The sequence below is a fragment of the Camellia sinensis genome, unplaced genomic scaffold (assembly GCF_055761805.1).
Source record: "Camellia sinensis isolate YWXY unplaced genomic scaffold, ASM5576180v1 Unanchor3, whole genome shotgun sequence".
Lineage (NCBI taxonomy): Eukaryota > Viridiplantae > Streptophyta > Magnoliopsida > Ericales > Theaceae > Camellia > Camellia sinensis.
The window spans coordinates 15,399,758-15,422,925 of NW_028129178.1; the positions used below are offsets into that span (position 1 = coordinate 15,399,758).

Genomic DNA, 23,168 nt, shown 5'->3' on the forward strand with positions numbered 1-23,168 from the left:
TATTTGATTTCAATTCAATTTGATTTTCTTAATTTACAAAAACAATAGCTTATTATTATTATATATATATATATATATATATTTACTAAATTAACTCAAACAGTAGACAAATAAATTTTCAATTGAAAACAAAAACAAAACCTTTATTAGCTTTCAAATCCTATTTTACATGCTTTTTTCTTAGTTAGATGGGAGTTATATAAGAGATTAAAAAATGTCATAACACCCTTTAATAGAAATAATATTAAATATGTAACTAATTTTCATTATAGCAATTATTCGTGTCAGCTTTGTTCTATACAAATTTGTCAGTAATCCAACCTATTTAATATTCGTGCTAACGAGTTGTGCCATATACATATTCATGTAGATTTGAATCGTATTATCATATCAAAAATTCCTGCCTTAATCATGTAGTGCAGTTTAATTTTAATGAAGTGTTCATGCCTTTTTGGGGAGAGAGAGAGTGTGTGTGCGCGCGCGCGCACTGTGAACACATTAAACATCTATTAGCAATATTATTCCATATATGCACATTGAAATCCAATAATACAAGCATATGCTTTGTGTAGTTTCCCACTAAAAATAAATGTACGCATACAATTTCCACAAGACGAGGAGGTAAACCTTTTCCTACCACCTCTGGTTCATTTCCATGTCTCACTAAAATTAATTTCATACATACAAAACAATTTGTATAAGAATACCATCAAACCTAGTAAATCCTCTCTGCAGTAGATACAGGATGCAAGAAAACGACAATAATAGTTATATTATCTTTGCTTCCACGTTCAGCAGCCTCGGTTGCCAATCTCTTTGAGCACATCCCAGGCTCTTTCACTGTGTCCTTTATTATGCAAACAATCTCTGCGTTGCTCATAACATCCTAGAGCCATCGCTAGCCATAACCTGACAGTCGAACACATATTGTTACTCTCTCTATAAAAATGTGATATGCTAACAAGTCACAACCATCCATCATAAATAAAGCAAAATTTTGAAAATGGTCTGATTACAAATGAAACATACATCATAAGCATTTGAATTAAATAAGAATTATTGGGAAAAGCATAAAGGTCGCAAAATTATCTAGGGTTTTACTTCCCACCCCCCTTTTCAGCCACTGTAATTTTTTTCAAAAGATTATTTTTTAGAGATCACTAAACTAAATAATATAACTCCAAGTTCAGAAATATGAGAAACATGTGAAGGGAGGTGTTAACAGTTGATATTGGTAATATGACAAGAAGGTTGAATATGAAGAGATAATAAAAATAGAAAAGAGAGAAGAAAGAACACAAAAAGTTAACGTGGTTCAGTCAATCTTGGCCTACGTCCACACATACAAAGCCCTATGGGCTACATCTTTTATTCACACTAGTTAATCCTCTTGATTACATGGTACACCATATATATAGTGGGAGATACAATCAAATCCCTTCAATTATGGATCTTCATATATTTTGATATCTTTAACACTATAATATTATCTCAAACTTAACCAGTCCCAAATATACTAGAGAGGTTATCTTCCTAATATTAGGTATGGACTGTATCACTTTACATGTAGTTCTATGGAAGTTCAATCGTCAGAACACTCTCTCATTCTAGGCTTACTCCACACCCTCCTTGTTTTGTCTTATTTCAATGCTTTGAAACCATGAGGTGTGAATGGGGAGGGCAGAGATAGGGCAAGGTCGCTAGAATTTTTTTATTTTTAGAACCGAAAAACAAAGGCATAAACCATAATCGTTCAAATTGTGGTATACGATCTCTTTTGAATGATCTGAGTGCCTACCTGTGTTATGCACTAACAAACGAAAAGCATAATACAAATTAGAATAATTACAAGTCTGCCAAGATAATTTTTTTTTTTTTTTTGATAACTCAGCATCTGGCCCACTAGACCGACTACTCTGGAAGACCAATCCCACCATCCACTAGTGGCGGGTCGGGCAAAGTCCCATATGAACTGGTCTCGAGAAATTGTTTGCACTTAGTAGATTTTGAAGGGAGCACACCCTAGGCTCAGGTCTTGACCACTAGGCCAACCCCTTGGGGTTAGTCTGCCAAGATACTTGTATTCTATTTTTAACTGTAAACATAACAAAAGAATAAGGGTTGAATTCAAGAAGCCTCAAAATGCTTCAAATGAAAGAGAAATTAGACCTATGGTTTAGTTTTGATATTGTCTATGATGCTTTTGTTGGTTGTGTTTTACAGTGATATATGTTTGATATTTCACAATACAAAATTAGTGAGTGGCTACCAAATGATAAACTTGTACTTTGAATTGTCAATATCCTTTGGTGTTAGGTATTGGATAGCTTAATGAAATATGAGAATGTAACATGATTTTGTCATTAGTATTTGATGAATAATTCATTACAAAAGGAGTACAAGTGTTTTAAAAGTTTTACATTTTTCCTGCTGTAATGATTGAGATTAAAAAGCTCCAAAATAAGTCTATGATATTTGTTTTATGATTAAATGTTCATTATCTAAATTATTTTGGAGTTAGAAAGGGTTTTGGATGAGTTTGAGATGCTTAACACGTGAAAATCTTAAAAACATTGAAGGTCTTGAGTCGACCTCAAATAAATGAGTCGACCCTGAACTCCAATTGTCGTGCAAGATAAAAGGATTAGTCAACTCCTTGACAAAATAAATCGAATCCCTTAAGAAAAGTTCTGAGAGCTTCAGATTTCACCTAGATTCAAAATAAGTTGACTCCTTCACAAAATTTAAATTCTAAAATATGCAACAGCTACTTCGTTTCAAGTGCTAGAGACGCATTTACTGCATTGGAACGACCAAAATGAGATGAAGGGCAATAAAAACAAGATTTTTACATGTCTACAAACATGGGATGAAGGATTAAATATAATACCCATCAAGATCTTTCAAGTTTTGAGCTTCAACTTCCATATTCTTTTGCATTTGAGCTTTGTTGTTTAAATTCAACTCCTTAAAGAGTTTATTGTTCTAAAACCTTGTGTTACTTCTTTTCCACATCATTCGTAAAAGGGTTTTTAAACTATTGGGATTAATGGAGTGTTTGTGGGAAACACTTGGAGAAAATCTTGTTCTGTAAGGCTACAGATTTCAAACTTCAATAATATATCTCAGGATTATTCTATTGTCTTGCTAATAACATTTCCAAGTATGGGACCTCCTAAATTGGGGGCCTACAAATTTCAAATTGCAAGAACATGAATTGTGCTATGATCATCCAGGCACTACAAAAAATTGTGTTTGGTAATGGCATATAGAACAAATGCCTTTAAAGTGATTAAAGCAGATGCAACTGCAGTTATTTAAAATTTCTGATTTCCCTAGAAACTGTACATAAAAGTTTATCTAGAAGCCACAAATCCATTTATTAGTTTGTCGTAGTACACAAATAACAAACCCCAGATAACAGAAGATTATCAGATCAAAGGACCTTACCAAGTATTCATCTTCTACATACAGTATGGTCTCAGTTATCTCAGGTTCTGTAGTCACAACAGGCTTCATATCATCGTCACCAATAGACAGCGTAACCTGTAAAAAATATGTGATTAATAAACTTCAAATTCAACCACAAATTATTGATTATTGCTTTCACATCATGTTGAATACTGGAAGCACGGGCAAAGAGTGGGGCCGGGCAGGGACCATGTGTTCCTGTTTACCCACCCTCTTCGTGTTTCTTTATTTTTTAAATCTAGTTTACAGAAACCTCATTAAATAGAAACCAACCTTTTGTTTCTAATTCATTATTTAGAATTTAAAAAATAAAATAAATAAAATATCAGCTATTAGCTTAGTGCTATCTCTTAATACCCAAAAAGATAAGGTGCAAGGTTCAGGCCCTCCCAAGACATGACGGAAAAATAAAAATAAAGGAATATATAACTTTAACAAATTAAAGAAAAAATGTTTGCCTACTGTAGGTGTGCTTTGTTGGTGGACATGCTAGCAAGTTTGGTTGAGAACTATGAATCTTCCTATACTCAACCTATTGTTGTATTTAATTTTAGCAACACCACACAGAGAACCAAAATCAATGTTTTAGGGTAAATCATATTAATATATATACATACATACATATATATACACATATGTAGGTTTAGAGAAAAGAAACAGTTAGGGAATGAGTTAGACTTCATTCCCTTTTATATTGATAATTCTGATCAATTTCCTATTCTAACAACATATATATTTTTAGGGTAAATTACAGTAAACCCCCCTCAACTATGACCCATTGTCAAGTTAAAAATCAATGTTTAAAAATTCAACACTCAACCCGCTTATAGTTTTGTTTTGTAACTCTAAACCTCTTCTGTCATCACACCGGTAGTCATTTGGCATAAATGTATCATACTGTAATTAAAAATTTATGACTAAAAAAGCCTTATTATATATACATACATCGTATATATATACACAACCAGCAACTCTACATGGCCAGAAATGCCAAGCCATAACCAGAAACTCTCATGGCTAATACCAACTAGAGAACCCTTATTAGCCAAGCCATTATGATTTGATAAAAAAGTTCCACAGCAAAAGAATTGTGGTTTTTGATGGTGATACGTTGATTAGGTGGGGGGATTTTACTGGACATATGTTGAATTAATATAGGGCTTTTAGTGTATTGGGGTGTTTGATCAGTGGGAGGGAGGCTGTGGGAAAGGGGTTTCGGCTTGGTGGGAATCGAAAGGGGAGGTGGTGAGTGGTGAGGGAAATAAGGTGGTGGTGCAGAGATGGGAGGAGGGAGGAACAATGAAGGAGATGCCATTGGTTAAAGAAAGAAAAAAAAAGGAGTTGGTGTAGGCTGGAAGAGGGGTTGCATGTGGCAAGTGAGATGAAGAGAGGTGGGCCATTGTCTTCAACCACCGTTGTTGCCATTGCCATTGCCATTGCCATTGCCGTAAGCTGTTGTAGCCATTGCCAACCCCTCATCTCTCTCTCTCTCTCTTCAATGAGTTCAAAACCCCAAGCCCTTAAACAACACCCCCATCTCCATTGCCACCCCCAAACTTCACTCCCTTTGTTGATCATTAGGTCCTGCAAAAATATGGGATTGTTGTGGTGATTCACAGTGGCTGACTTTACTCCCTTTGTCAAATGAATTTGTTGTGTTTGTTAATCGGAATTGTGGAGACACTGTGGAATTAAGGGTTTGGGATTGAATTGATTTGATTAGGGTTTGGAAGAAATTAGGTAGTGGTTGAAGAAGATAATGGTAGTCTGGTAGCAATACAATTGAAGGGTAAAAGGGTAACTTAATAATTTCTGTTAACAGTGTTAATGACTTTTGCAATTCATATACTTCAAGGGGGGTAAGTGTTGCCTTTAAAACATTAAGGGGGCAACTCAAAAATAGGTCATAGTTAAGGGGGGTTTAATGTAATTTACCCTATTTTTTTACTGTACTGTTGTGAGCTGATTGTAAAGTGTAATGTATATACCTGAAAGTTGTACCTGTACTATTTCTTTTGTGTAATGTAATGGGATTTGAGTAGGGAGGAAAGAGAGTTCAGTGTGTGCTACTTTTATAAACACACACAATATGAAGCAAGTCTGGTTATTGAAATCTAAATCATTTGCTTTGTTATTCGTTTCCATTTTTGTTGTTGAACCCTTGAACGCTAAATTAGGCTTTAAAACATACATCATACATCAATCACCCTACTCTTTTGAATCAGTCCACATCTAATATGAACTTTTTTTTTTGGGTGAATAATCTAATATGAACTTACAATAGAAGATCTCACTATTTTAACTTAATAATCTTAACTAGCCTTAAACCCTTAACCATCATGCCTTAGATTTCTAATATGAAATTGGGGTGGGGTGTGACAACCAGCCACTGATTTGCCCCAAAAATCCTAACCTCAAGGAGCAACCACTCCTATTCACCAGTCTCTAGACCTCCAAAAGCCTATGCGCCCTCTGAGAGGTTGAGACTGCCCAAAAGACCTCTCTTCAGGAATTAAGAAGCTTCTTTTGAGCCAACAAAGGAACTTCAAATCCCAACATCAGGGATCTTTCCAGAGATCTACCCTTTTTCGCGACCCACATCTTCTTGTGATCAACCTCGTCAACAACCACATCGAATGCTTTGAGCCCAACTTGCATAATGTTCCTCTTCATGGTGACAACTGATGAACCCTCCATACAACTACCAGCCGATGCAAGACACAAGGAGCCTCCTCGCTACGCTCAGAAGTTGGAGTAGGATGCGAGGACCAACTCCTTACCTTTTATATTTTCTCTCATGTTTTAGTGATCATAAGTATTTTTGGTAATCATAATGCTCAAGATATCCCTAGATATGGGTTGTAGTGGTGGTCCATGTGTCTTAACACTTGGTGCAAAAAGAATTTGACGAAACAAGTTTATATTATATACTTCCTCACAATAGACAACCATATTAGAAGACAATAGTCTACACATTTTTCTAGAATATCGTTAAGTAAAGGATAAGAAGAAAACCTGGAGAGCAGCCTGCCCAACCCTCTACGTGTCAACTTGCCATTTGACCTGTCCCCCTTCACTGATAATATGTTCTCTCTCCTCGGGACAACTTGCAACATGATCCTACAGCATCAAGTTGAATTAGTTGGAGAACAATTTAACCCATTTGGGTAAGCAAAGGAGACAATTTTTAATAAAATAAGTTTAAAAAGGTCCATGTTTTATTCTAATAGAATGTTTCAACTACACAGTCATTTAGTTGATAAATCAAGTCCGATCTCACCTTACTTAGAGCATAAGCACTGCCAGCTCAGCATAGCATTGCCTTGCAATCGCCAGCATTAGCAACAAAAAGCTTGTTTCTGACTATAAGAGCCACAATGGCTGTGCAACCAGGATGCCAGTCTTTCTGAATAACTCCCTTAGATTTACGATGGGAATCCAATTCATTCCTGAATGCAACATCTGTCTTGACAAATGCTTCTAGTAATGCATCGGACGGACTGCATTGTTATCAAATACAAAATAAAAATATGTACTTCTTATTAAATAGATTCATATATAGATTATAGAATGTAAAGAGCCCACAAGAATAATAGAATGGAAGAAACCTTTTTATGGAACCAAGACTTTGCAAAAATCCTGGTAAAGCTCGAGCAGAAAACTCAGCAGCTGCTGCACCTGCATTTGATCTTGCCATTTTTATTGTAATCTAGAGCAACTAATGCACGACACATAGGCTATGTTGGAAACAACCAAAAAGAATTATAAAAAAAAAGAAAAAAAAAAGGAATTCTTCAAGAATTTAAACATTTATTTCTTAAAACTAATTTCCAAAATAATTCCATTTTGTAATAGTTGGGCTTTGTAATGCTCATTATGCCATTTTGGTTTCATTAAGAAACACTTCAAGTGATGCCCAAGCAATTGTTTATTAATTAATATTGTGATCACCCACATGAGCTTTAGTTCTCATTAAAATCCACTGTTGCTTGAGTTTGGTACCAAATACACCAATAGGATGAAAATAAGTAGCTCTTAATTTATGACGCACCTCGATGACCATCAAAGATTCCAAACACATGGATATCCTTCTCACCGCACATTGGGGCATAAGAAAGTGAGTGTCCTCCATTGTCTCCCTTCTTCCACAAGTACCGAAGGATCCCCAAGACAACACTAGATGGTATCACTACAAGAAAAGTGGACTTATGAGACGGAACTTTTTGCGACGACACAACTTGCCGTCTCAAAAAATGTGACTTTTTGAGACGACACAACTTGCCGTCGCAACAAATGTGACTTTTTGCGACGGCACTACTTGCCGTCTCAAAAAATGTGACTTTTTGAGACGGCACAACTTGCCGTCGCAAAAAATGTGACTTTTGGAGACGGCACAACTTCCTGTCTAAAAAAATGTGACTTTTTGAGACGGCACAACTTGCTGTCGCAAAAAAAAGAGTATTTCTGACGACAGAAATTGCTGTCGCAAAAAAAAAAAAGGTACCAGCTGCAGTCGCAAAAAAAAAAAAAGAAAACGGAAGAGTTTTTTGCGATTGTAATACGTACCGTTGCAAAAAAAATTTAAAAAAAAAAAAAAATATATATATATATATTGTGGCTTTGAGACGGCTTCATATATATATAGTCATAAAATGGTTTAAATAAATGCAACGGTATTTTTCTGTTACAAAAAAAAATAAAAAAATAAAAACGTCGTCTTACTCTTTTGAACATTTCTCTTTTCACCCATTTTTTCATCTTTCTATCTCTCTGTCTCTCTTCTCTCTCTCTCACTTATCTCTGTCTGTCTGTCTCTCTCTTCCTCTGTGTCTCTGTCTCTTTTATCTCTCTCTCTCTCATCACTCTTCTTTCTCTGTCTGTCTCTTTCTCTCTATGTCTCTGTCTCTCTTCTCTCTCTCTCTCTCTCTCTCTCTCTCTCTCTCACTCATCACTCTTCTCTGTCTGTCTGTCTGTCTCTCTCTTTCTCTGTGTCTCTCGTCCATCTTTCTTCTCTCTCTTCTCTCTCGCTATCTCTCTTCTCTCTCTGTCTTTCTTTTCTCTCTTCTCTTTATCTCTCTCGCTCATCTCTCTCTGTCTCTCTCTCGTTTATCCCTTTTCGCTCTTTCTCTCTCTCTCTCTCTGTCTATATCTTTTCATCCATTTTTTCATCTTCATCACTCTTCTCTGTCTGTCCGTTTGTCTATCTGACTCTCTCTCTCTGCGTCTCACTCATCTATCTCTTCTCTTTTCTCTCTGTCTCTTTCGCTCATCTCTCTTCTCTTTACTCATCTCTCTTCTCTTTATGTCTCTCGCTCATCTCTCCTCTCTATCTTTCTCTGTCTCTCTCATCCATCTCTCTTTTCTCTATGTCTCTTTTCTGTCTCTCACTCTCTATCTATTTCTCTTTTTCTCTCTCTCTCCCACTGTGTTTGTGTTGCTCACAGCACTCCCGTCTTCTCTATTTACTGAGCTCCCTCTCGATTTATCGATCCACTACAAGAAAATGCACTTTTAGCGACCACTTTGTCTCTCTCTCGCTCATCACTCTGTCTCTCTCTCTCTCTCTCTCTCTCTCTCTTCTCTATCTGTCTCTCACTCATTTCTCTCTCTCACCACCCATCTCCTCTACCACCTTCACCACTACTGCAAACGCCATTCCACCTGCAAACGCCATTCCACCACCACCACTACTTCCACTGTCGCCACTTCACCTCTACTACTATTGCCACCACTCCACTACCTAGATAAGAGAAATAAGCTACATGCATACCCTTCTTGTTATTACATTGCCACGAAATGAAATTTGTTAGATAAAGTGAATTAAGGCATTCATGAATGATCAAGATGACCAATCATTCTATTTGCTTTTTGACAAGTATGACATGAAAATAGTCAGCCCAAAAAAATAGTGTTTAATCCATTATTAGACACTCTAAGAAGTATGGACATGGACAAGAGACACGATAGAGACATGACATGGACACGCAAGCACAACAAATTTCAAAAAATACAAGATGCAACATGTGAAGGACACCTGCAAAATAAATAGTTTTATATATTTATTATATGTCATGTATATGAATACTTTAATTAATACCAAATCAAACCAAACCAAGCCAAGCCTTAAGTCTCATCAAATAGGGTCAGCTACATGAATCCTTTTTCTCCACTCGAGTCTATCAAAAGCCATTTGGTTAGTCAAATTAAGGAGATTCATATCTCTATTTACTATACTAGCCCACGTCAATTTAGGTTTTCCCCTTCCCCTAACACTTCCCTCTACCGTTACTATATTGCATCTTTTCACTGCTGCCTCTGTTAGTCTTCACAAATATGACCAAACCATCTTAATCTATTATCTCTCAGCTTATCTTCTATCGGTATAAACTCCTACCCACTCACGAATATACTCATTCCTAACTCTGTCTTTTCTAGTCTTGCCACACATCTACCTTGGCATCCGAAATCTCATCAACACTCATCTTATCTATATGTTGTTTCTTAGTTGCCCAACATTCCATCCCATACAATATCGCTATTCTAGTCGTCATTCTATAGAACCTTCCTTTTAATCTAGTGGGTACTTGTTAAAATTGATGTATTATTGATTGATGTATGTTATAAATTACAAATGGTGTGGGGCTCCTGATATAGGAGATGTAGTAGGTGAAGTGGGTGGAGTAGGTGTAGTAGGTGGTGGTAGGTGTAGTAGGTGATGGTAGGTTTTAACAGCCCCCCACAAACTCAAGGGGGATAGCAACTAACCAACTTGAGTTTGGAGAGAGTAACAAAACAAAAAAATAGACTAATACATAAAAATAAAAGAGGATAGGAGACACTGTATGGTCGTGTCAGACCATTGGTAAAGACACTGTATGGTGGTGTCATAACGTTGTAGAGGACACTGTATGGTGGTGGCAGACCGTTGTAGCAGATAAAGTCTGGACAGTTGACGAGGTCACACCGAACCGATGGAGATGCTAACCGGAATCAATGTCGGGACAGTTTTATGTGGTCATGTCGGACCGTTGGAAAAGCTAACCGGAATCAAATGTCAGGACAGTTTATGGGGTCATGTCGGACCGATGTAAAAGTCGCACCCTCAAAAGGTGTGCCCAATCTGTCAAAAGGCGTGCCATCAAAAGGCGTGCCCAATCCATAAAAAGGTGTGCCGGACATGATGGCGAGGCGCGTGACTACCTTGGCTTGCGCGCCCGTTTTGTCGTCTGGCGTCAAGTGGCGCGAAATGCGCGTATCTGCCCTGGCTATTTAAACCAAGGTTGGAGGCTGAGGCTGAGGCTAAGGCTGAGGCAAAACCTGCTAAAAAACCTCTGAAAAACTCTTCGGTTGCTGAGAGAGATACTCTGTAACACTCTGTTGCCCAGAAAATGGCCTCTTCTTCCCGTGGTCTGCTCACCCTCTTTCCCGATCTCAACGAGTCCACAAGAGAGATAACTGGTGCGGTGGCCCGTGAACCTCAACCGAACACCACTGGTTTTGCTCCGTTGAACTTTCCGATGCGGTCTGTGGAGCAAAAAATGGCGGTGCAAACTGATATTGAGGCCAATCAGTATACTTTGAAGTCATGTGTGGAAACGATGACTGCGGTCATAAACTTGTCGCACCGGCTTCAGAGTAGGACAAATGAGGTGCAGCAGTTAAACGCCCAACTGGCTCTGCTCTAGTGCATGTATAAGGATGCGCGAGCAGAGATAAGTGTGCTAAAGGCGGAAAATAAGGAGCTGAAGCGGAAGGCCACCGTGATGTTCCGATTTGGAGGTCCGCCATATGCTGCAGTGGAGGAGTATGGGGGAGTGAACGTGCTCGGTGGAGTAGGAAGTACAGAAGCAGCACCATCAAGGGCCGCACAGGACAGAGGCAAGAAGAAGAGACCAGCAGCAAAGTAGATAAGAAAAATCCCGCTGTGGGTGTGGTTGTTTTTGTTTGTTTGTTTGTTTTTTTGTTTGTTTTTTTGTTTTTTTGTGTTTTGTGGAAAATGGTGATCGCCCCTGACATGAATAAAATGAGTTTGGTGTGCAGTTCTTCGTCTGCTTTTTTTTCTTTTTGTTTTGTTTTGTTTTTTTTTTTTTTTGGGAAAGGAAATAAAAGAAAGAGTTGAAATATCAGAAGGCGTGGGAATCGGTGAGCTAATAAATGGTAGGGGGATATAATATATTATAAAAAAAAAAAAAAAAAAAATATGTGAGGGTGGAAAGTTGGAACAAGTGATGATGGAAAGGAAAAACAGAAAATAAAATAAAAATTAAGGGTGGCAAAAATAAAGATGTGAAAAGTGGACTGTTGGTGTTGGGTTGTGTTGGTTTTGTATAATAATAATAATAATAAGAATAGAAAGTTGGCAAAATGGTGGGTGTGCTTGAGTGGAGATCAGTGTGAGGTGTTTGTTTTGTTTTGTTTTGTTTTGTTTTTTTTTTTTTTTTGTTGTTGTTGTTTTTGTTTTGGTTTGTTTAATAATAATAATAACAATAAAAAAATAAAATAGATAAAGAAAACAGAGAATATTTTTGGGGGGAGGATGTTCAGGCGGTGGAATATATTATAGAGTTTTGGATGAGTGGGTGCAGAGGTGAAGATTGGTTTAAAAAAATAAAAAGGGGTATAGGTGAGACATGGTGGGAACAAAGAGAATAAAAAAATAGAGGGTGAGGAACAGGAGGATATGGGATAAAGACCAGAAAAAGTAAAAGTAAATAAATAAAAGAAAAAGTAGATCGGCTTAGAGGATGGGTGAGGGATTGGATCAGATCAAACGAACACAAATCGATCACCAGCTGCCACCCCCACTTGTCCTATTATCATAATCATACAAGCATTTTTTGCTTCAGTTTGTGCATCAAATCTAGCAGTTGCAATGGCATCTACCTCATCAATCAAAATAATTGCAGGCGCATTCTCTTTGGCAAGACGAAAGACATTACGAACCATTCGAGGACCCTCATCCAAGTATTTCTGAACAAACACAGAACCAACCACTCTTATGAAGGCTGCTGTCGTGTGATGAGCAACAGCCTTAGCAAGCATGGTTTTACCTGTACCAGGTGGACCATAAAGCAAAACACCCCGTGGAGCATCCCCATGGTGGTGGTAACCATCAACATATTAGTCATGCCAGCACTGTTTCGCCGTGATGCACCACCTGGGCAAAAGGTTGGTCTTATTGCTGCCAAGAGGACTGGTCGTCTCTGTGGACAAACCGCTGCTACCGCGGAGAGCTTGTTGAGGAGAGATGAGAAGATGAGAAGGTGAATGTAACTAGATTCAAGAGCAGGCTTACAGGCATTCATCAGCACTTTCCCACCTTGAATAGAATCGACCAAATAGACAGCATCTGGAAAAGCAAGCTGCATGATACAAAGAGTTCCATATCGACAAAGGTCAACACCCTCACAATCAACGACGATTGTTTCTTTGATGGCTTCGACAGTTTGGGCACCATCGTCGTTGATGACGGCGGTGACTTTCTCAACTACTTCAGCAACAGCAACAACCACTTCCTTGGGTGGCGCTGCCACTTCTTCCGCCGGAGCAGAAGTCTCGGCAGGGACTTCTTCGGGTTTCGAGGGTTCTTCAGTAGCGGGGGTCTCCGGAGCAGCCTCCTCGGCCTTCATTTCTTCCTCAGTTACTTGCACCGAAGTCTCCGGAGCCGCCGGTTTCTGGGTTTCGTCAGCCATATCTTAACTTGATCAAACCACAGAGAGAGAGAATTGTATGTGTCTATGTGTGCTGTCTGTGGTTTGTGCACTCAGCAGGTTGAAGAAAGGAAATTTCAAGGTATGTGTAGACAATTTTAGCAGACTACGCATTCCTCCACTTAAGCCACCCTGTCTTAATTGTATGAACCACATCTTCTCCAACTTCCCTAGTTGTTGTGATACCTCATCTATTTGGTCCAAAAAATCTCTTAGTCTGATCATCTAATCATCTCTCTTAGTCTGATCATCTAATCCTACTTAGAGGGCGTAAGCACTAATAACGTTTACTATATTTTGTCCAATAACTAATTTAACTAACAAAGTCCTATCACCTTTCCTAAGTGATGGACACACGTGTCCCCCGAGTGTCGAAAATGTGTCCGGATCTAAAAAAATATTGACATATTTGGACATGCATCTAACATGAAGAAATGTCCAACATGTATCATTGGATCTGTCATCAACTTCTCAAGAATGTTAACTAACAAGGTACTAGCTACTAAAGACTGCAATTTCTGCCAACAATTAGTAGAGCAAACTCAATAAACCTATTGGAGCTACCAGAGTCCACAAGCACAGGTGCAGGCTATATATTTCAGTATCAAAGCATGGTTCTACAATCACTAACTTGTCATCAACATATAGCATTTCAAAAAACTTCTTGTCCGTCTCGTAAAACATCATCAGGTACAAAGGATAAAACAACATTTTGATTTGCTATTATTCAAAGTGGCAGAGAGCATAGAAAAATCATTAATTTTATGTCAAACTCTTACTTTATTGTCACACCGAAACTATATACATCTGACTTTTCATTATGTATCTCCTTTCTCAATATTTCAGGTGCCATATATGAGCGTGCCGACCATATTCTTTTCATGGAAACCACCAGTTGGCTTTCCAGATGATCTCCAGTTCTCCATAAAAACTTGTTTAAGATCTTTCTTATATTCTGCTAAACCAAAGTCTGCCAGATGTGGACGAAGGTTTTCATCAAGTTGCCAACAAATAAAAAAACAGAGGCGGCAGCAGCATATTATTCAACCACTTGAATAGGAAACACAAAATCTTACCCACAAAAAGATCAGAAACAAAACAAAACAAAACAAAACAAATTAGAAAATGGTGATGACGTTTACAAGAATATTTGCTGGTTTTACATCCCTGTGTACAATCCCAAGTTTATGTAGATGTTGCCGAGATACGTTCATAAAACAGAGAATCAAAGCAAAGGAACAGACATACAGCAATAAGCTTATCCAATGCCAATAATCAGCAATCAATCTTTTCCTATGGGACCACAGTACATCAAACCCCTCTTGTCGAAGAAAACCCATCTCGAGTTTGAAGAGATGTTTACGTTTCAAAAAATTGCTCCGAAGTTTCTCCTTCCTATGTACTCTCGGATTTAGCTTAGTTTGGTACTTTGGTTAGAAAAAATTTCAAGTGATATAACTCAAATGGAGAACTTTACTACATTCAGCCCAAACTCCCAAACAAGTAAACTGGTTTCTCACAGGAATTTCATTAAAACACATATGTGGCACCAAGCAAAGAGTAAACAAATTAAGTAATTGGACACGGATGAAATCCTCATCATCATCATCATCAGCGGCAGCAGCAGAGAAGAAAGAGAGAAGGCAACATCAGTGACAGAGGAAAGATCCAACAACAGTTAGGGAGAAGAGAAAACAACAGCTACAGTAGAGAACAGACAGATCGGCAGTAGTAGGAGTAGTAGCAGACGCGGGGAAGTAGATAATAGATTCAAAGAAGAAGCAGAGAATAGAAGCAACATCAGTGAAGAAGAAGAAAAAGAAAGCAACAGAGGAGAGGAAGAAGAAACCAGCTGAGGAGAGGAAGAAGAAACCAGCTGGGAAGATGAAAAAGAAGAAAGCAGTAAAGAAGAGGAAGAAGAAGCGAAGCTAAGCTATGCAGAAAAGAGAAGAATATGCAGAGAAGAGAGAGACAAAGGAAGCAGAAGATGTTGAGAGAAAGAAACAGAGAAGAAGCGAGAGCTGAAACCAAAACAAATTTGAAATTTCTAAATTAATGAGACGAGTAATTTGAAGAGGTTCAGTAGTTGCCATTAAATCCATAAAGTAATTCCAAGAATTTTCAGCTGAAACTTAAAGAGGTATCTAATTAGGACGTCTACCTAAGATGTTGAGTAGCAATACCAAATTTTAAAATTGGCGAGGTTTTTTTCCTTTTGGATGATGAAGAACCTCTCCAAGACAGGGTCTAGATGCCAGCAAGAGCTTAACCCAAAGCATCTGAGTTTATATCTCATCCAAGAGTTCACTCCTTTGACAACTAGGCTATCCATGCAGGTTAAATTGGTGAGATGTTGGAAATAATTTAGAAAAATTAATATTATTTGCATTATTTATTCATGAATGTTTTAAATTGAAATCATATTCCACGTTAGCTATTCCCATGTTTTACAAGGATATTTATCAAATTTTTTGAAGTGCATTATGTCCATCGTGACATAAATACTTCATTATCATCACTCATGTTTAGACATTCTTATAAATCTTGTGCAACATGCTAAAACTTACCAATAAGTTAATCTCTTTATTTTATTTTGGTCAATGGTCAATAACCTAATCTAAGTTTGGGTTCTCTTCTCTAGATGCATCAGGAATAATCTATTCAAAATTGACAAAAAATACTACTAATTCCTACATGTTGAAAAAAACAATACCTAAGAACACAACATGGTAGTAGACTGCACATCCTTAATCATTGACACCGTATGTTTTATGGAATGTGTGTAAAATCTAAGCCAATGCCATCAAAAGCGTGCTTAGGCACGCACTTAGGCACAAAGTGCAGTAAGGTGCACCTGAGGGATGGCAAAATTCCTCGGCCCGATTGTATTTGTGCCATGGTAGGGTAAACTATAGCGGTAGGTAGGTCAAAATTGTCAGGTTTATAGTAAAGTAAAGTATAAAATTGTATCACTAAATTAATTAAGTTTAAAAGCAAGAAATCACACTCAAAACCCGATCCATTGCCATCCCTGAGGTGAGATGACATTAACGAAGCGCATCCGAAGCATGCGCCTATTTCAATTGCTCCTAATTTGTTAAAGACATGATATCAACCCTTCAATCAAATGAAGCCCATTGTAATTTCATTTGTTCCTAGAAAAGCCTCCCGAATAAATAGAAAACTCTAACCTAAATCAAGCTAAGCCTCCCAAATACTCGCATGGGACTCCCGGTTTGGAAACAAAGTCAAAAAATGCACTTCCTAAACACTTAAGTTTGAAAATAGGCCATCGGGGGCCAAAAAAATCATGTAACAGTCCCGAGAAGGCCTGTGGAACACCTCCAACAATTCCGTGAAACACTTGCGTAAGTTATGGAAACTTACGGAACTAGCTCGGGACTTCCGATTTGAAAACTAAATCGGAAAATGTACTTTTTTCACACTTAAGCTTGAAAATAAACCTCGGCGGGCCGAAATCATGTAACAATCACGAGAAGGCCCAGGAAACACCTCGAACATCTCAGGAGGGACCAATTTGAGTTGTGAAAACTTAATGAACAGGCACAGGGCTCCCGATTTGAAAACTAGATCGGAAATTACACTTTTCTAACACTTAAGCTTTGAAGTAGGCCATCGGGGGGCCAAAATCATGTAACAATCGCAAGAAGGGTCGGGAACACCTCAAACACTTCGGGAGTGACCACCGCGAGTTGTGAAAACTTACGGATCTAGCACGGAGACTCCCGATTTGAAAACTAAGTTGGAAAGAGACATTTTTTCCACACTTAAGCTTGGAAATAGGACATTGGGGGGGCCAAAACCGGGTAACAGTCAAGAGAAGGACCGGGAAATGCCCCAAACACCTCGGGAGGGTCCAAGGCAAGTTGCGGAGACTTACGGAACTAGCACGAGACTCTCGGTTTGAGAACTAAATAAAAAAATACACTTTTTTCACACTTAAGCTCAAAAATAAGCCGTCGGGGGCCAAAATCGTGTAACAGACACGAAAAGGCCCAGGGAATACGTCAAACGCCACGGGAGGGACCGATGTAAGTTGTGAAAACTTACAGAACTAGCACAGGACTTCCGGTTTGAAAACTAAGTCCGAAACGGCACTTTTCTCGCACCTAAGATTGAAAATAGTCCATCGGGAGGCCAAAATCGTGTGACAGTCAAGAGAAGGTCCAGGGAACACCTCAAACACCTAGGGAGGGACCAACGTGAGTTGTGAAAACTTACGGAACTCGCATGGGACTCCCGGTTCGGAAGCTAAGTTAAAAAATGCACTTCCTAAACACTTAAGTTTGAAAATAGGCCATCGGGGTCCAAAAAAATCCTGTAACAGTCCCGAGAAGGGCCGTGGAACACCTACAACACCTCGGAAGAAACCAATGTAAGTTGTGGAAACTTACGGAAGTAGCGTGTGACTTACGGTTTGAAAACTAGGTCGGAAAAGGTACTTTTTTCACACTTAAGCTTGGAAATAGGCCTCGGCGCGCCGAAATCGTTTAACAATCACGAGAATGCCCGGGAAACACTTCGAACATCTCAGGAGGGACCAATTTGAGTTGTGAAAACTTAACGAACAGGCACGAGACTCCCGATTTTAAAACTAGGACGGAAAACACACTTTTCTAACACTTAAGTTTGGAAGTAGGCCATCGGGGGGCCAAAATCATGTAACAGTCGCAAGAAGGGCCCGGAACACCTCAAACACCTCGGGAGTGACCAACGCGAGTTGTGAAAACTTCCGGAACTAGCACAGGGACTCCTGATTTGAAAACTAAGTTGGAAAGAGACACTTTTTCCACACTTAAGCTTGGAAATTGGACACCAGGGGGGCCAAAACCGGTTAACAGTCACGAGAAGGACCGGGAAATGCCCCAAACACCTCGGGAGGGTTTAAGGTAAGTTGCGGAGACTTACGGAACTAGCACGGGACCCTGGGTTTGAGAACTAAATCAAAAAATGCACTTTTTTCACACTTAAGCTCAAAAATAAGCTATCGGGGGCCAAAATCGTGTAACAGTCACGAGAAGGCCCGAAGAACACGTCAAACACCCCGGGAAGGACCGATGTAAGTTGTGAAAACTTACGGAACTATCACGGGACTCCCGGTTTGAAAACTAGGTTAGAAACGGCACTTTTCTCGCACCTATGCTTGAAAATAGTCCATCGGCGAGCCAAAATCGTGTGACAGTCAAAAGAAGATCCAGGGAACACCTCAAACACCTAGAGAGAGACCAACGTGAGTTGTGGAAACTTACGGAACTCGCATGGGACTCCCGGTTTGGAAGCTATGTCAAAAAATGCACTTCCTAAACACTTACGTTTGAAAATAGGTCATCGGGGGCCAAAAAATCCTCTAACAGTCCCGAGAAGGCTCGTGGAACACCTCCAACACCACGGCAGAAACCATTGCAACTTGTGCAAACTTACGGAACTAGCGTGGGACTTCTCGCTTGAAAACTAGGTCGAAAAAAGTACTTTTTTCACACTTAAGCTTGAAAATAGGCCTCGGCGGGCCGAAATCGTGTAACAATCACAATAAGGCCCGGGGAACACCTCGAACATCTTAGGAGGGACCAATTTCAGTTGTGAAAACTTAAAGAACACGCATGCTACTCCCGATTTGTAAACTAGATCGGAAAATACAATTTTCTAACACTTAAGCTTAGAAGTAGGCCATCGGGGGCCCAAAAAAATCATGAACAGTCGCAAGAAGGACCGGGAACACCTCAAAAACCTCGGGAGTGACCAACGTGAGTTGTGAAAATTTACGGAACTAGCACGGGGACTCACGGTCTGAAAACTAAGTTGGAAAGAGACACTTTTTCCACACTTAAGCCTAGAAAGAGGACACCCGGGGGGGCCAAAACCGGGGAACAGTCACGAGAAGGACCGGGATATGCCCAAAACATCTCGGGAGGGTCCAAGGTAAGTTGCGGAGACTTACGGAACTAGCACGGGACTCTGGGTTTGAGAACTAAATCAAAAAATGCACTTTTTTCACACTTAAGCTCGAAAATAAGCCGTTAGGGGCCAAAATCGTGTAACAGTCACGAAAAGGCCTGGGGAACATGTCAAACACCTCGGGAGGGACCGATGTAAGTTGTGAAAATTTACGGAACTAGCACGGGACTCCCAGTTTGAAAACTAAGTCTGAAACGACACTTTTCTCGCACCTAAGTCTGAAAATAGTCTATCGGGAGGCCAAAATCGTGTGACAGTCAAAAGAAGATCCAGGGTACACCTCAAACACCTAGGGAGGGACCAATGTGAGTTGTGGAAACTTACGGAACTCGCATAGGACTCCCGGTTTGGAAACTAAGTCAAAAAATGTACTTCCTGAACACTTAAGTTTGAAAATAGGCCATCGGGCGCCAAAAAAATCCTGTACCAGTCCCGAGAAGGCCCGTGGAACACCTCCAACACCTCGAGAGAAACCAAAGTAAGTTCTGGAAACTTACGGAACTAGCGCGGGGCTTCCGGTTTGAAAACTAGGACGGAAAAGGTACTTTTTTCACATTGAAGCTTGAAAACAGGCCTTGGCGGGCCGAAATCGTGTAACAATCACGAGAAGGCCCGGGGAACACCACGAACATCTCAGGAGGGACCAATTTGAGTTGTGAAAACTTAACGAACAGGCACGGGACTCCCGATTTGAAAACTAGGTCGGAAAACACACTTTTCTAACACTTAAGCTTGGAAGTAGGCCATCGGTGGGCCACTATCATGTAACAGTCGCAAGAAGGGCTGGGAACACCTTAAACACCTCGGGAGTGACCAACGCAAGTTGTGAAAACTTACGGAACTAGCACGGGGACTCCCGGTTTGAAAACTAAGTTGGAAAGAGACACTTTTTCCACACTTAAGCTTGGAAAGAGGACACCGGGGGGGCCAAAACCATGTAACAGTCACGAGAAAGACCGGGAAATGCCCCAAACACCTCGGGAGGGTCCAAGCTAAGTTGCAGAGACTTACGAAATTAGCACGAGACTCTGGGTTTGAGAACTAAATCAAAATATGTACTTTTTTCACACTTAAGCTCGAAAATAAGCCGTCGGGGGCCAAAATCGTGTAACAGTCACGAGGCCCGAGGAACACGTCAAACACCCCGGGAGGGACCGATGTAAGTTGTGAAATATTACGGAACTAGCACAGGACTCCCGATTTGAAAACTAAGTCCGAAACAGCACTTTTCTCGCACCTAAGCTTGAAAATAGTCCACCGGGGGTCCAAAATCTTGTGACAGTCAGGAGAAGATCCGGGGAACACCTCAAACACCTAGGGAGGGACCAACGTGAGTTGTGGAAACTTACGGAACTCGCATGGGACTCTCGGTTTGAAAACTAAGTAAAAAAATGCACTTCCTGAACACTTAAGTTTGAAAATAGGCCATCGGGGGCCAAAAAAATCCTGTAACAGTCCCAAAAAAATCCTTTAATCGTTCTCGAGGTGTTTGAGTTGTTCCTCTGGCCTTCTCGCTATTGTTACAATATTTTGGCCCCCGATGGCCTATTTTCACGATTAAGTGTGGAAAAAGTTGATTTTTTGACTTAATTTTCAAACCGGGAGTCTCGTTGAAGTTCTGTAAGTTTCCACAACTTACATTGGTCACTCTTGAGGTGTTTGAGGTGTTCCCGAAGATTCTCGTTACTGCTACACGATTTTGGCCCCCGATAACCTATTTATAGGCTTAAGTGTGAAAAAGTGCATTTTTTGACATTGTTTTCAAACCGGGAGTCCCGTGCTAGTTCTATATGTTTTCACAAATTACATTGGTCCCTCCCGAGGTGTTCGAGGTGTTCTTTGGGCCTTCTCGTGATTGTTTCACGATTTTGGCACCCGATGACTTATTTTCAAGCTTAAGTGTGAAAAAAGTGCCTTTCTCGACTTAGTTTTCAAACTAGAAGTCTCGTGCAAGTTCCGTAAATTTCCACAACTTACATTGGTGCCTCCTGAGCTGTTTGTTGTGTTCCCTGGGCCTTTTCGTGACTGTTACACGATTTTGGCCCCTGATGGCCTATTTTAAAGCTTAAGTGTGAGAAAATTGCCTTTTTGGACTTAGTTTTCAAGTCGGGAGTCCCGTGCTAGTTCCGTAAGTTTTCACAACTTACATTGGTCACTCCCGATGTTTATTTTTTGAGGTGTTCCCCGGGCCTTCTCTTGACTGTTATACGATTTTGGCCTCCGATGGCCTATTTTCAACTTTAAGTGTGAAAAAAGTGCATTTTTTGACTTAGTTTTCAAACCGGAATCTTGTGCATTTTTTAACTATTAGAAACGTGCATGTTTTGACTTAGTTTTGAAATCGGGAGTCCCGTGCCAGTTCCATAAGTTTTCACAACTTACAATAGTCTCTCTCGAGGTGTTGGAGGTGTTCTCCAGGCCATCTCATCACTGTTACACGATTTTGGCCTCCGATGGCTTATTTTGAAGTTTAAGTGTGATAAAAGTGCCTTTTTCGACTTAGTTTTCAAACCGGGAGTCCCGTGCCAGTTCGGCAAGTTCCCACAACTTACATTGGTCTCTCTCGAAAAATTCCTTTTTTAACTTAGTTTTCAAACCGGGAGTCCCGTACTAATTCTGTAAGTTTCCACAACTTGCATTGTTCCCTCCTGAGGTGTTTGAGGTGTTCCCCGGGCCTTCTCGGGACTGTTACAAGATTTTGGCCCCCAATGGCCTATTTTCAAGCTTAAGTGTGAAAAAAGTACATTTATTGACATAGTTTTCAAATTGGGAGTCCCGTGCAAGTTCCGTAAGTTTCCACAACTTACATTGGTCCCTCCCAAGGTGTTTGAGTTGTTCCGGGGGCCTTCTCGTGATTGTTACAGGATTTTGGACAACGATGGGCTATTTTCAAGCTGAAGTGTGGAGAAAGTGTCTTTTTCGACATAGTCTTGAAACCGGAAGTCCCGTGCTAGTTTCATAAGTTTCCACAACTTACATTGATCCCTCTCGAGGTGTTTGATGATTCCCCTGGGCCTTCTCGTGACTGTAACACGATTTTGGCCCCGATGGCCTATTTCCAATCTTAAGTAAAGAGATGCGCCTTTTTGGACTTAGATTTCAAACCGGGAGCCCCGTGCTACTTTCGTAAGTTTTCACAACTTATATTGGTCCCTTGCGAGCTGTTTAAGGTGTTCCACGGGGCTTCTTGTGACTGTTACACGATTTTTGCCCCCGATAGCCTACTTTCAACCATAGGTGTGAGAAAAGTGTATTTTTTGACTTAGTTTTCAAACCGAGAGTCCCGTGCTAGTTCCGTAAGTTTCAACAACTTACATTGGTCCCTCCCGAGGTTTTGACGTGTTCCCCAGGCCTTCACCTGACTGTTACACAATATTGGCCCCGATGGCCTATTTTCTAGCTTAAGTGTGAAAAAGTGCTTTTTTCGACCTAGTTTTCAAAACGGGACTCCCGTGCTAGTTCTGTAAGTTTCCAAAACTTACATTGGTCCATCTTGAGATATTTGGGGTGTTCCGCGGGGGTACTCGTGACTATTACACGGTTTTGGCTCCTGATAGCCTATTTTCAAGCCTAAATGTTTGAAAAGTGCATTTTTTGACTTAGTTTTCAAGCCGGGAGTCCCGTGCTAGTTCCGTAAGTTTTCACAACTTACATTGGTCCCTCTCAAGGTGTTTGAGGGGTTTCGCTAGGGTTCTCGTGACTGTTACACAATTTTGGCCCCCTGATGGCCTATTTTCAAGATTAAGCGTGAAAGAAGTGCAATTTTAGACTTAGTTTTGAAACGAGGAGTCCCGCGCAAGTTCCGTAAATTTTCACAACCTGCATTGGTCCCCCCGAGGTGTTTGAGGTGTTGCTTGGGCCTTCTCGTGACTGTTACACGAATTTGGCCACTGATGGTCTATTTTCAAGCCTAAGTGTGAAAAAATGTGCATTTTTTTTACTTAGATTTCAAACCGGAAGTCCCGTGCTAGTTCTGCAAGTTTCGACAACTTCTATTGGTCCTTCCCGAGG

General features: G+C 40.0%; 1 pseudogene across 1 annotated transcript in view; it reads right to left on the reverse strand.

Moving 5' to 3' along the window:
- Window positions 1-498: 498 nt before the first annotated feature.
- Window positions 499-23,168, reverse strand: part of LOC145816181 (protein kinase and PP2C-like domain-containing protein) — an 82,767-nt pseudogene continuing 60,097 nt past the window's right edge. Inside the window, exons 4-8 of the transcript XR_014358635.1 lie at window positions 7,080-7,149; window positions 6,752-6,971; window positions 6,487-6,591; window positions 3,451-3,546; window positions 499-909 (exon numbers count right to left, since the gene is read on the reverse strand). The product of XR_014358635.1 is annotated as a protein kinase and PP2C-like domain-containing protein (transcript). The remainder of the gene's footprint in view (window positions 910-3,450; window positions 3,547-6,486; window positions 6,592-6,751; window positions 6,972-7,079; window positions 7,150-23,168) is intronic.